Source organism: Sus scrofa, chromosome 4 (assembly GCF_054392235.1).
Source record: "Sus scrofa isolate SSC_HxYL_T2T_F1_AM1 chromosome 4, Sscrofa_HxYL_maternal_Yorkshire_Landrace_v2.0, whole genome shotgun sequence".
In the NCBI taxonomy this organism is placed as follows: Eukaryota; Metazoa; Chordata; class Mammalia; order Artiodactyla; family Suidae; genus Sus; species Sus scrofa.
Genome location: NC_139386.1, coordinates 17,932,352 through 17,946,299, shown reverse-complemented (window position 1 = coordinate 17,946,299; position 13,948 = coordinate 17,932,352). Strand labels below are relative to the sequence as shown.

The window sequence follows — 13,948 nt, the reverse complement described above, 5'->3', positions numbered from 1 at the left end:
TCATAAGATGTCAAAGATGGGAGCCCATCTGTTCGACATACCTATCAGCCCCTTGCTCTATCGTCTTTGTACGTCCCTACTCTCTGATTCTGTGACACCACCCGGTCTTTTTCCCAGAGACCTAAATATTTAAAATGGTTGGAAAAGGTCACTTTGCTTAATTATGCTTTTCTACCATTATGAGGTTTTTTAAAATTCTGCATTATAATTTATTGTCTTTCCAGCTTTAACGATTTCAAAATAAGTCCTACCAATTGAAACAGAATTCAGCTGTTCAAAATTTTCCCCTACTGAAAATGTCTCCCAAAGCACTTGATTTAGGAATGTGACCTTACAAATGTTGCATTTTCCTGTCTAAAATTGAAAGAGAAATGATGAGCAAAGAGGCTTCACAAATATTTTTTGTTTGTTTGTTTCCTTCTAGTGCTCCTTTGAACTCTTGACTCCAGGCTCCTTGGGAAAGAAACATATTGGTGGAAGTTAAAGTTCTCTAATGGGACCAAATGGTAGAACAAGATTTCTTACTTTTCCAGCTCTGCTCTGGGGGGACCACCAAGGTGAGTTGTGATTTTTATCTCTGGGGCCACTGTGATCTTGGCCTTTCTGCATAAACTGTCGACAAGGGTGCTAACAACTGCCAACTGTTACGGGAAAAAACAGGGGTCTATGCAGAACTGAACTGAGATAACCGCTTTGTTCCACTGAAGACATTAAATCACTTTCTACTGCCAGCAGCTTTCATCTACTCTCAGTGTAAGCCAGGTTGAACCAGTGACCCACAAGGCAAAATTACCAAGCATCACATTACCAAGCCAAGCAGTCTGGGATCCCACAGACTGGTTTACATCTATTTGGCTGTGCCCTGCTAATGACACCTCTCACACTGGACTGGATTTTTCCTCTGGTCTGTGGGCTTGGTATCACCTTTCACTGTTTTGTTCTCAAGGGTAGGATCTACTGCTAGAAACTATAATCGTTGTGTCATATTATATTATATGAATTTCAAATCCGTTGTCTTCTTTCCACCTTTTGTCTTTTTGTAAATTGCTTACATGAGATAGAGAGGTAGAGAGACAGATTTCATAGAGGTTTTTAAAGCCTCTTAGTTTGAATGTCAGCTACAGTTTTCTGGGAATTGTTACTTTGAAGTTTTTATTCTCACACAGTATCACTAGTATCTCCAGGACAGTTAATTTTTTGTATCCCATGAATCCATATTATATCATCTGAATGAGTATAACATAAATAAGAGGTTTCCTCAAATAACCTAAATTATTTAGAAACAATTTTCCAGTGACTTCTATCTGAATACTCATGACCCTTGTCAGTGGTACGAGAAGATGTTTAACAACTGATATGTGAGGGAATAAACGCCCTGATCTGTAGCATTCGCCTAGTTCTGTGGTGTACATTCTCCTGAGGTGGCCCATTTCAGGCTGTCGGTGACATCACTAAAAGCAGAGTGGGGAAAAGATGTGCAGTAGAACAACATTATATGCTATTCCCACCATACAGATACTGAACACATGATTTCAGTTGCCTTGGTAACAGTAAAATGTAGTAAAATAATTAGGATTTGGAAAGTACATAGTGTTTACAATGGTATTGTTATTATTAATATTACGTATTAATTTATTATTAATGTTCTTACCATTAATATTAGTAGTTTTAAAAATAAAATGGTCTTACATTAATATTAGTAGTTTTAAAAATAAAATGGTCTTACAAATAAACTCAAGCACCTGTGGTCAGCTAATCTGACAAAGGAGGAGAGAACATGCACTGGAGGAAAGACCTTCAGTAAGTGGTGCTGGGAAAACCGGACAGCTAAATGTAAAAGAATGAAATTAGAACATTCTCTAACACCATACACAAAAATACACTCAAAATGGATTAAAGGCCCAAATGTAAGGCCAGATACTGTAAAACTTCTAGAAGAAAACATAGGCAGAATGCTCTTTGACGTAAATAACAGCAACCTCTTATTTGATCCACCTCCTAGAATAAGGACACTTAAAATGAAAATAAACCAATGGGACCTAATTAAGCTCAAAAGCTTTTGCACAGCAAAGGAAACCGTTTAAAAAAAAAAAAAAACAATGAAAAGACCACCCACAGAAAGGGAGAAAATCTTTGCAAATTGTGCAACCAACAGAGCCTAATCTCCAAAATATACAAACAGCTCATTCAAATCAACAACAACCCAATCGAAAAATGGGCAGTAGACCTAAATAGACATTTCTTCAAAGAAGACGTACAGTGAGCCAGTAGGCACATGAAAAAATGCTCAACGGCACTAATTATTAGGGAAATGCAAATCAAAACTACAATAAGGTACCACCTCACACCAGTCAGAACCGCCATCATTAATAAGTCCACAAATAACAAATGCTGGAGAGGGTGTGGAGAAAAGGGAACCCTCTTTCACTGTTGGTGGGAATGTAAATTGGTACAACCACTATGGAGCAGTATGGGGGTACCTCAGAAAACTAAATATAGAACTATGATATGATCCAGCAATCCCACTCTGAGCATATATCCAGACAAAACTATACATTGTAATAGTATTGGTATTATTACTATTATTTTGTAATATTGTTTAATAATATTAACATTAAGAAAATGGAGCACAAGGTATAAACACTCACATTTTTGTATATGATATACCTTTCCAAATCTCTAAGGAACAGGTCCCATGTCTTCTCAAAATCAATAATAATAATAAATATGTAATGTTAATAATAAGATAATGTTATTTTGCATTTTCTAAGTGTCAACTATTGAAGTAAGTGCTTCACATATAATTTAATGAACCTCTTTTTTTTTTTTTTGTCATTTTAGGGCTGCACCTGTGGCATATGAAAGTTCCTAGGCTAGGGATTGAACAAAGCTGCAGCTGCCTGCCTATGCCACAGCCACAGCAACGTCAGATCCCAACTGCATCTGTGACCTACACCACAGCTCATGGCAACACTGGATCCTTAACCCACCGAGCAGGGACATGGATCCAGGCCCGCCTCCTCATGGATACTAGTTGGGTTTGTTAACACTAAGCCAGAAGGGGAACTCCTTAATGAGCCTCTTTAACTATTTATAAAATACTTTAATACCTGTCATATAGAGTTGTTGAGAAATTACACATTCAACACGATGTCTCTCACAAAGTAGGCATGCAATAAATGGTAGCTCTAGCGTTAATAGCTGTAATAATAATAGAATCTACTTTATAGGTTGTGGGAATATATTTATACTTTTTGAAAAATGTGTATCATATTGCTTAGTGCATTATATATGCTAATTAATGAAATCTGCTGTTTTTATATAGTAAAAATAGGTGATAGGCATTTACCATTAGTATTTACTATCAATTTATTGTTGAGAATGGTTTGGTAGGTCAGTGTGGCATCAGAGAACAATTGAGAATACTGTAATTTGGGAAAAGCTGCTATTATGTTTTCTTCTCTTGCTCCTTGTGGAAGAGGAGGTGGAAGGCAAAAATCTTTTCTTGAGTGGGCGGTCCGGCAGGGTTCCTGCAGCTGGAATGGTTTAGACATCACAAACACTGGGTTATGAGGTGTTACTATTGTAAGAAAGAGGTGTTAGACTAACACTGGCATGAGATGGCAATGCTAATTATTCTCTCTCATCTGGTGGAATTGAATTGGGACAATTGGGTCTTTGGGAGAATCTGCTGAAAGCTGTGGGGTTTTGCTGTTAGCATTTGTTTATTTGCCAATACCATGTCACTTGCTATCTTAGAGCACGTTTTGCTTCTTCCGCTAGCCATCAATGTATACTGTTAACTGTAGCTGTGTCCAAAACATTATCAAATTATTAATGATCCCATTTTTCATGTCTTTGTGTTTATCCACTGCACTCTCAATGAAATGTTTTAATAATTTCTTAAAATATCATCCCCAAGTCAGTCCATATGGCCTTCTGATCTCATACTTGGTAATAAACATGGGGACATATGGTTAAGAAGTAAAGTATTTCAGGGTGCTTCAGTCTCTTATTTTTTTGCTCCTCAAAGGAACAGAGTGAACTGATCCAAAAGGCCAGATAGGAAATAAAAGTGATCTCATCCCTCTCTTGGCATCAGCTGCCACCTCCTTGGGGGATAATTACCCAATAAATTTAGGCTTCCCCCTTCAATGTCTCCATAAAACACAGGGTTAGCTTTTCAGAACAAATTCAGCATTCGTGCTGATCATACCTGAGAACGGGGAAGACTAAATCAATGTGATTCTACTGAATGATGTCAGGGAATCTGATTTTTGGTGAGGCATTTTTCTGGAACATCTGAGCCTGAGTTCAGACATAGGGTGGAATTCCCAACTGAGTTGGACACTGTGATTACATTCATAGAAATATCAATGCTAGAGGAAGGTCCGGAAAGATAAATAACATTACCATGTAGGGGACATACCTGTGTGCAAGGGGGTGGACATTGAGGAATGTGAATATATGTGTGTCTGTGTGTGGATGTGCCTAACACACACGTCAAACCAGCAATCCTGGTAATCAAAAGTGCCAATTAGAATAATGAAGACATTCCATTTTGCTCATCAGATTTGAAAGGTAAAATAAATAATGCTGATGTTCTTAAAATTGTCCCGAGAGGATGAATCCTAAATAGCCCATATGAGAAAGTGCACTTTTACCATCTTTTCAAATGTATTCAGAAATAGGAATCAAAATATATATAATATATGTTCTTTGATATAGTAACTTATCTTTGACTCTGTACTTGGAAAATATAAAGAAAATTGTGGCTACAAAAAGTACGGTATTAAAAAAAAATGAAAACTACCTAAAAATTCAAAATTAGTTGGCAATAAAAATAATGTTTTGAAGACACTTTTGATATGTAAAGTACTCTGGGTAAAATAATAAGGGTGAAAATTATATAGGGAATTTCATGACCTTAGTGATATTAAAACATGAAGAAAATATCCAAGAATGAAGTTATTTCTTGCCAATGGCATTATGAGTCATTTTTATTTGAGTATTTCTTTAATGTTCCTTATAAGATATATAGTCAGAAAAATGAAAGTAATTCTTAAAAAAAAAAAAGAATACTGAGTGCTCATCTGGAACACCATCGTGATCTATGTGTGGAGAGACACATTTGGGAAAACTAAGACCATAAAGGAATATAAAATACTGGAACAAATTGAGTTGATTTTTTTCCAGAATTAAATTAACTCTTTTCTCTCATCAGTTGCAAAACCACCTTTTTGAAAACATAATTTCACTTCCAAATATCCAGAGAGCTCATTTTAAGGTATATAAATAATATAAATATATATAAATAATATCTTTTTTAAAACTTTTTTTCTAATTTCTAATCAACAAGAAGCATAGTTGATTTACAATGTTGTGTTAATTTCTCCTCTACAGCAAAGTGACTCAGTTAAATGCATATATTCTTTTTCATATTCTTTTCCATTACGGTTTATCACAGGAAATTGAATATAGTTCCCCGTGCTGTATAGTAGGACCTTGTTGTTAATCCATTCTATGTATAAAAAATAGTTTGCCTCTGCTAATCCCAAACTCCCAAGAAAAGATGTCATTTTTAAGGAAGCTGGTTTCAAATGGGTTTGGAACAATTGAAAATGTGTCTTTGAAATGTGTTTAGAATTTCAAGACAAGGAAGAACTGTCACCTCATATTGCTTGTGAATCACTGCACATCTGGTCCTTCTGCCCTGGGATAAGACTAGCGGGGAAAGGAAGACATTAAAAAATAATGAACGTTGCATTGCACTCAAATCTCAGATTTCTACACTCCCCCCCACACACACTCATGCTTACCATATTTGAAAAAAAAAAAAAAAAAACACCATAAATCATGTTTCTCCACTCATGGGAACCTAGCATGCAGCCTGACATCATCTTACTCTGCAATTCCAGTTCAGCCAGTCCTCCATGAAAATAATGTTAAGTTTTGGGTGGTATTATCAACATGGTAAAGTGAACTCAGTTACCCAGCTTCATCTCCATATCTTTGAAGGTTCTCCCTGTGTTACTTGAGTGCTAAAATCAAGCATTGGGTACCCTCCTTACACTTGAAATGCCATGAGTTAGACTAGCTAATCTTTAAAAAATAGATAAAGAGAAGGCTCAGAGTAGCAGTTTTCTATCAGCCGGTATTATTGGGTTAGTTAAGGTTTATTTTTATTCTTCATTCTCATAATTTTTTTGAAGGGATAGTCTCTCTTTTTCTTATCACATAGGCAACATTTAAAATGATTTTCTGTCTGGGCTGGACATGTTCAGTACCACTAAGGATAACAGTATCTGTTGGCACAGGGAAAGGGCAAGTCTGGTGGGATGGAGGCCATGAAGAATGCATTTTTCTTTTTCTTAACAATCCTGTCTTCTTTTCTCCCTCCACACTGACGGGTGTCTGTCATATATACATTGCGTCTTTGCTCAACTTTGTGGCTGCTCATTTCAGAAATAATTGTTTTCTTGGGACTTTCAAGATGAAGGGACATAGTTTGTCTTTCTAAAAAAAATGAACAGTGTGGCTTTTCCAATTGTTATTTTCTTTTTCTTCCTTCCATCCTCCTTTCCTTTCTTTTTTTTTTTTTTTCAATCATCTATTAATGAACTCCTCTTATATACCTTACCAAACGGTTAGCTGTTGGAAATGTAAGGGTGAGCAAGATAAGGTCCTAAGCAGTGAGTCAGAGGTCATAGAAAGGTAAAGAAACACTTACCAAAGAGTGTGATCATTGTCACCTTTATTAGAGAAAGTACAGTGGCTCTAGAAGCATCCAGTGTGGACACTTAACTCAGACTTGGAGGTGGAGAGAAGTGGTCATAGTTGTTATCATTCAGATGGTTGAGCTGATGGGTCTTGGGTTTGGAGCTGAAAGAGAAAAGAAGAATTAAGGATACATCCTAACATTTAGAGAAGAAAATGAGACACAGAGGGAAGGAAGTGATGTAACCATATTATAATTTTAGTTTAATATAAAGAATGAGTTGGGGAAAGAAGATTGAATACAGAAGGTCCAGTTGGGAGTCGTTTATACTGACCCAAACACAAGATAGTTTTAAGCAATTAGAGGTAGTATGAATCATGAATAGATTTTAAAAGTGTTTAAATGACAGAATTATGAGGACTTGGTAGTTGGTTGTTGGAATTTGGGAAAAGAGAAAAAGGCAGTAATGAAGAATGTGGGGATTATGGCTTACACAACTGGACGATTGATGAGCGGCATTTAGTAAAATTCAGAGCAAAGATGAAAATGCAGTTTGTGGAGGATAAGAATGTGAGTTCAGTTCTGGAAATATGGAGCATAAGATTTTGATCTGCTGTCTAAGTGGAGTTATCTATATGAAAGTGAATATAAAGGTCTGATGCTCAGAAGAGGTATCTGGACTTTAAACATATGTTTAGAAATGTAGATGCGATTGAAGTCAAAGGAACATTTGAAGTCATCCAAGGAGAATTTAGGAATTGAGAGGACCTAGGAGAGAATCCTGAGAGACACCAAGGAAGAAGTTTCATTTTGAGAAGACATTAGTGTCCAGGGGGATGCTGGTGACTTCATCAAGATCACCTTCGGTGGTACAGGAAAAGTGGAGCTCAGTGGCAGAAGGGTGAGAACCTTTCTGTGGAGCCTGATAAGCTGTGGATGTCTTCATCAACTGACTGATTTTTTAAAATAGATTTAATTATAATAAACTGAATTCTCTCAGTTGTTTTGGAAGAGGTTAGCAAATGCCATTTGTACTTGACAGCAAAACTCTGATTCCCTTTTTGATCTTTCAACTACAGTTTGTTAAAATCACATCATTGTAGTTCTTTTAATATTTCTGATGATACAACCTTGTGAAGGTAACAGACTAGTTAATTAAGAGTTATACCTTGCTTTTCGGTGTGGGCATTTGCTCAGTTTCATGATGTATAAAATCATTTGTTTTGATTGGCCTCTGAATAGGAAAGAAAGGTAAATAAATGGCTATTTCTTTCTATTGGGGTTGAGATAAGCGGTGTTCTCTAACATGAAATGAAATATTTAATTATCAAGTGCAGTGAACAATGTGGAGTTTATTCTAACAGAATAAATATATTCAGTCACTGGAGGTTGATAAAGATTAGTAAACAAACAAAACACACAAATAGATTCCCATAAATCTTGAGGAACACAGTGCTTCCCGAGAAGAAAAAAAAAATTCCGTGGTTATTTGTTCTTCAAATAACAAATATTAATACAATATGGCTGAAGTAAATCACAGTATTTAGTTTTCCAAAGATGGCGTGGGAATACGTAGTTAAGTAGAGAGTGCGGCCAGCTGTTTCCTCAGGATAGAAATATCCCCAAAGTAATTTTAAAATGCTTCTACTTTTACACAGGAAGATTTGGGAGGCAAGCTCATTTTATGATTACTTTTGAAATTTCTTGGATATTGAAATTGTTCCAAATTTGACTGTAAGATTTCAAAGACGACCGTTTTACATTCCTCATTGAACTTAGAGTTTGTCATTCTTCAGGATATTGGTCGATGATCCAAAAAAGGAAGATCGTTCCTTTTTCTTTGCTTATGTGGTGGCTTTTATCCAAAAATTTCAAAGTACTTTATACAAATTAACTCACAGTTCAGTCCCTTTAATATTTTGAATGAGGATTAATGAGACTCCTATTCTGCATATGGTAACATGGAGTTTCTGGAAATCTTGGATGAAGTGAATGAGACATGACATAGCTGCCAGCAAGTTTGCAAAGGAGCCAAAAATAGCAAACGTGATTTCTACTTTACTTTTTTAACCACCAAGACACACGCAAAAATTCATAGATATTAAATAATTTAAAACAACAGACTAAAACATGGTCTAGAATGAAGTTTTTGACTCCAGGTCTGCCTTTGTGTGAACTTGAAAAAATCTCCCTGATGGTCCCAGTGGTCTCATTTCCCTATCTGAGGTGAATTGATTTTCAAAATTCCTTCTTGATCTGCTGTTCTAATCCTCTGTGGACCTTACTCTGGAAAGGGGCCTTGACTAAAAATAAGAACAGTTCAAAAGTGAGGCAGAATGGTTCTGCGTGTCTCCTCAGTCTTCTCCTTAGCAATATCAACTGAATTCCACCTCTTTCCCAGTAGAATTGCTATTTCCCTAACTCCTTTCCAGCAAAGTCAGTTACTTTATCACTATATAATTAACTTCACTTTTTATATTTTCCCAGCAATAAATAACATAGGTAAACAAAAACAAACTGGTTAAGAATACAGGTTCTAGAATCATATTAACTAGGAATAAAACACAGCTCTAGAATTTACTTAGGACTTTGGAGTTCATAAATAAACTTGCTCCTCCCACTTCTTTTTTTTTTTTCCTTCTCTTTCTTTTTGATAGATTTCTACCCAGACTCCTTTTTTTTTTTCTTTTTTCTTTTTATTTATTTATTTTTTATTTTATAATGATTTTTATTTTTTCTGTGGTAGCTGGTTTACAGTGTTCTGTCAATTTTCTACTGTACAGCAAGGTGGCCCAGTTACACATACATGTATACATTCTTTTTTCTCACGTTATCATGCTCCATCATAAGGGAAGTAAATCAGAAAGAGAGAGATGAATACCATATGATATCACATATCTGGAATCTAAGATAGGCCAGAACTCCATTCTTGCCATCCTTTGTATCACAGATTGGAAACCTACGAACTAACTGCATATGCTGGAATCCATTGCCACCAGTCTTCTTGCTTAAATTCCTTTAATGAGATATACTTGCATGAAATTTTGGAGGCAGAAAAGAAATAGAAGTTAATATAACTCGTCCCCCAGGGACAGACAGGTGCATGAGCTTTGGCAGTAGACAAATAATGAGGTTTTGCCAGTGGCTTTAATGAGTTCCCTTGAGAATTACCATCTTGGTGTCATAGGTAGCTGAGATCATTGGCAGTGGTTTCCAGCAATGTCTGTAATATACTAATTTTTAAAAATAAAGCACTTAATTTTACTTTATATTTTTCAATGGTTTTGTAACCACCTAATGCCCTGAATTAAATGCCTTCCATTTTGACTGGTTTCTGTTTTCTTGACTAATCCCTGGCCTATGTATTTTTTCTTTCTTCTCTTCCTGCATATTGAAATGTAATACTATTTCTGAGTAGGAAATGAAGGAGATAAAATAATAATAATAACCTAACATTTAGTTCTTTACCAATGATGTGTTTTTAGAGAGCCCTTCCTAACCACTCTGTCTAAAATTTCAACCCTACTCTCATTTCTCTGCTCGTTGAAATCTCCTTAGCATTTTTCATTGTTTTGCATAATAGTTATTTTACCTACCATGTTTATTTCTTTCTGGAAATTTATTAAGCTCATGAAGATGAATATTTTTGACCATTTATTTCACTGGTGAATCATCAGCTCTTCAAAAAGTACCTGGTTTGTAGTAGGTGCTCAGCATATATCTGTTAATGAATCAGTTGAGTACCTTTTATGTATCAGATTTTATTCTACGAGTCATATGCATATTATCTTATTTAATCCTTGTTTTAAAAAATTATCCAATGGTTATTACTATTATGCCCAATTTACAAGAGCAAAATCTTAATAGCAAAAGTGTTGGAGCAAAGCTTTGAACTCCAGAAGACTGAGTCAAATCTGTGATGCCACACTGAGTATCTATTCTTTTTTCTGGTATTGAACTAGATAACTTTAAATTGTCTTGAAACCTCATAAGGATACAATGTAGTATGTATATTTATTCCATTTGTAAAATGAGAAAGTTGAGCCTTATAGAAATTAAGAAATTTTTACAAAATGATTCAGCAACTTAAAACTGCACCCAGGTCTGTCTGCCGCAAAAGTCCCAGGACCACGCATTTTACCAAACTAGGGAATGTTTTCAAAGATCATCACATGCTTTGCTCTTGAACTGAGATAAAACATATAAAGAAAAGTTATGTTACATATGTACTGCCCATGAGTAAAACCAGAGCAATAGGTTTAAATCTGCATATACTTTTATTAGAACAGACACATTTTAGTACAAGGGAGGTCTTCTTGTCATATGTTAATATAATCTTTGTTAGAGCATATTATTTTCATTAGGCAATAACTGTTTCCAGGGTGTGAGCCTATTTAGCTTATAATAAGACACAGTGTAAATACCATGCCCCCAATTCCAAAAGCTCAGCAAAAGCAAAACAGCTGTCTAATATGAGGCATTTTTATAGGATGAATGAACAGCACATATTGTTAGAGAAAGGCCAATTTTATGAAACCACACTGGAAAAAGCAAGTTGGGCCCTGCCTATTCTTCTTTCTTTTGTTAGGCAAGGAGGTGTGTGTCGGGGGAGGATATAAGATACAGACAGCGGTCTCTCTTAGAAAGTCTCTGGTTATGGATATTTCTTCAGAAGATCCTACCCTCCATTCAGTAATCATATAAACATGAGCGAGAGTTTAGCCAAAAGAAGGGAAGATGCTTGAAATAGACACTGTAATTTCCATTAGCGTGTAGAAGAACCTTATTAGACAAAGCATAACTGCAGATACATGTTCTTCATTGACTGCAATCGCCATTTGCATGTAAAAGGAGGATATGATTCAGAAATGAGCTGTCCTTTCTCTCTGCTGTTTCATTCTCTCCCAAATAACCCCAAATGTTCACATTCTAGTCTCTAGAACATGCTAGCTAGGAACTTGTGTGTAAAAAATTATTTTTCTTCTTTATTGAACACACATATACCTCCTTCTTCACTTTTGCAGACCCAATGAAATGCAGCAGGCTTTTAGACCATCTTATGTGCCATGGTCATCGTTTTAGCTTGACGATTACTTCATTTGTAGGTTAAAAGCCTTTCAGTATATAAGAAAACATTTTCTCTCTCTATAATAATACTGTTGAATGTGGTCAGTCTGAGGGTTTTTATGTAATGGAAAATTGAAGTCATTAGGAATATGAATATGTAGTTTAGTATCAGGCTATGTAGAAAGAATCCTAGACTGGGAATCAGGAAACCTAAATCCTGGCCTTTATTGTTGCACTAATTAAGAGCATAACCTCAGATAATTCATTTAACCTCTCTAGTCTTCAGAGTGTTCTATAAAAGAGCAAATAAAACCAAAGGTAGAATAGTTTATATAACTTAGTAAATACTAATAATAAAGTATCTGAGTGTAATTATGAGGATGGTTAATTAATGATTGGTAAAATCAGATGAGTTTGGGGTTTTGTAGATGGTTGTCTTTTATTGTTTTAAATGATAGACAGACCTCACAGTGCATGGCCCCCATATTTACATATGGGAATTGAGAACTAGGACGTTATTGGTTTTTACAAAGGAATTAGCAGTCATAATGATGAGATAAAATTTAAAAGAACAGGGCAATGCCATACAGAGGACATTCCCTTACTGGAATAGAGTATAAATTAGGACAGATGGTTGGGGTCCTGGAATTAATTTTTTTAAAGTTGCCAAAGCCATTCAAATGAATTGTATTTATAGGATACAATGGTTTGGTAAAACAAATTGTACAGCAGCTTAGAGAAGCAAGTGATAGATCTGTCCCTGACAAAGGCAAACAGCAATTTGTCTGCTCCTTAACTGTCTCTGCTACAACCAACAGGCATAGTGAGTTTGAGTTCAAATATCTAAAGGAATAGATGGCAATTAAGAGAAGCACTGTATGCACGATGCTTCTAGTACATTGACCTTTTTGAATTTGTCAAATAGCTTGGCACAACTAGGTGGTGTACAAAACTAAAATGCCTTCTCGTGCTTTGGCCTTAAGCATCTTCCATGGTTTCCAGTTGGTGATAATCACAGGATGTGTTTGCACAATTTAAACTTTGGTAGAAAACTTTCTTTGGAGGGAAGCTTTGGGTGGTTTCCCAGGTTTGATTTTTTTTTTTTTAATCACTAAAATATGTTTTTTGGCTTGATGCAAATTTGCTTGTGTTATTGTGCTACAATTAAATGTGTACAGCTTGGCAATTATTTTCCTTCTCTTTGAAAAACATTTCTGTTTATTTATTCTTTCTCTGTGGCTCAGAGAAAACCCAATCCACATTGGAACAAAGCTTTTTCAGACATGGATGTAATTTGGTGGTGAGGTGGAGTCAACATGATTCCCATGACCTTTCCCACTTTCGCCTCCTTTCTTGTACATTCATTTTATCATAGAGATGGAAGGGTAAAACAATAGTCAGTTATGTGTGAAAGATCTCAAAGAAACCTATCTAAGAAGTCTTTTTAAATTTAAACTGGCAATGGGAAAATGTGCTGACTGAAGGGTTGCTCAAATTTACCAGCATTACTCAGTTATTCAAAAACACTGCATAATGTAAAGGAGTATATTACAGTCATTTTTCAGGAAAGTCTTTTTAAATACTTTGAGATAAACTCAAAATCTATAAATTAATGCTATTGGAGTGATTCAAAGAGCTCTATAGCTTTTCTTGCATTTGTTTTATTTTATATGATCAGAATAGCTTTGCTTGTATCAAAATATGCCTGAAGACTAACTCCAAGAAATAACAACTGATGATACTAAGTACAGTGTGTTCTTAGTATCTGTAGGTTTATGGAGGAACACAGTGGAAAGTGGGGAGAGGATCTCCTAATAGAAACTCTTTAGTAGGTTAACCATCATGTTTATTTTGTTTTATTTTGTTCAAGTATTCCCTTTAATTTTAATCTGTACAGTGAACTCAACACCTACAACATCTGAATTCCTTACGGACATGTAACCTTGGGCTCGCTTTTTTCTAGGTTGAGGTCACCTGAGGAAGGGGGCACTATTTGTTGGTGACCTTTGGTGAGATCATAAACAGTTTGCAAAATTTGAAACACATGAGCATGTTCTGTGGCGATAGCCCAAAGGTTTAGCAATCCTCAAAAACATAACTTAGGAAAACTACTACTTAGGTACAAGTTTAATCACTTCTACCAAGTTTTATATGTTGAATTCA

General features: G+C 35.5%; 1 long non-coding RNA gene across 12 annotated transcripts in view; it reads left to right on the top strand.

The window, feature by feature from the left end:
• The window catches only part of LOC102159324 (uncharacterized), a 538,926-nt gene that overhangs the window by 389,582 nt on the left and 135,396 nt on the right, over positions 1–13,948 (top strand). For all 12 annotated transcript variants that reach the window (XR_014843430.1, XR_014843424.1, XR_014843431.1 and 9 more), the window contains one exon: positions 425–557. This is a non-coding gene — a long non-coding RNA (uncharacterized LOC102159324). The remainder of the gene's footprint in view (positions 1–424; positions 558–13,948) is intronic.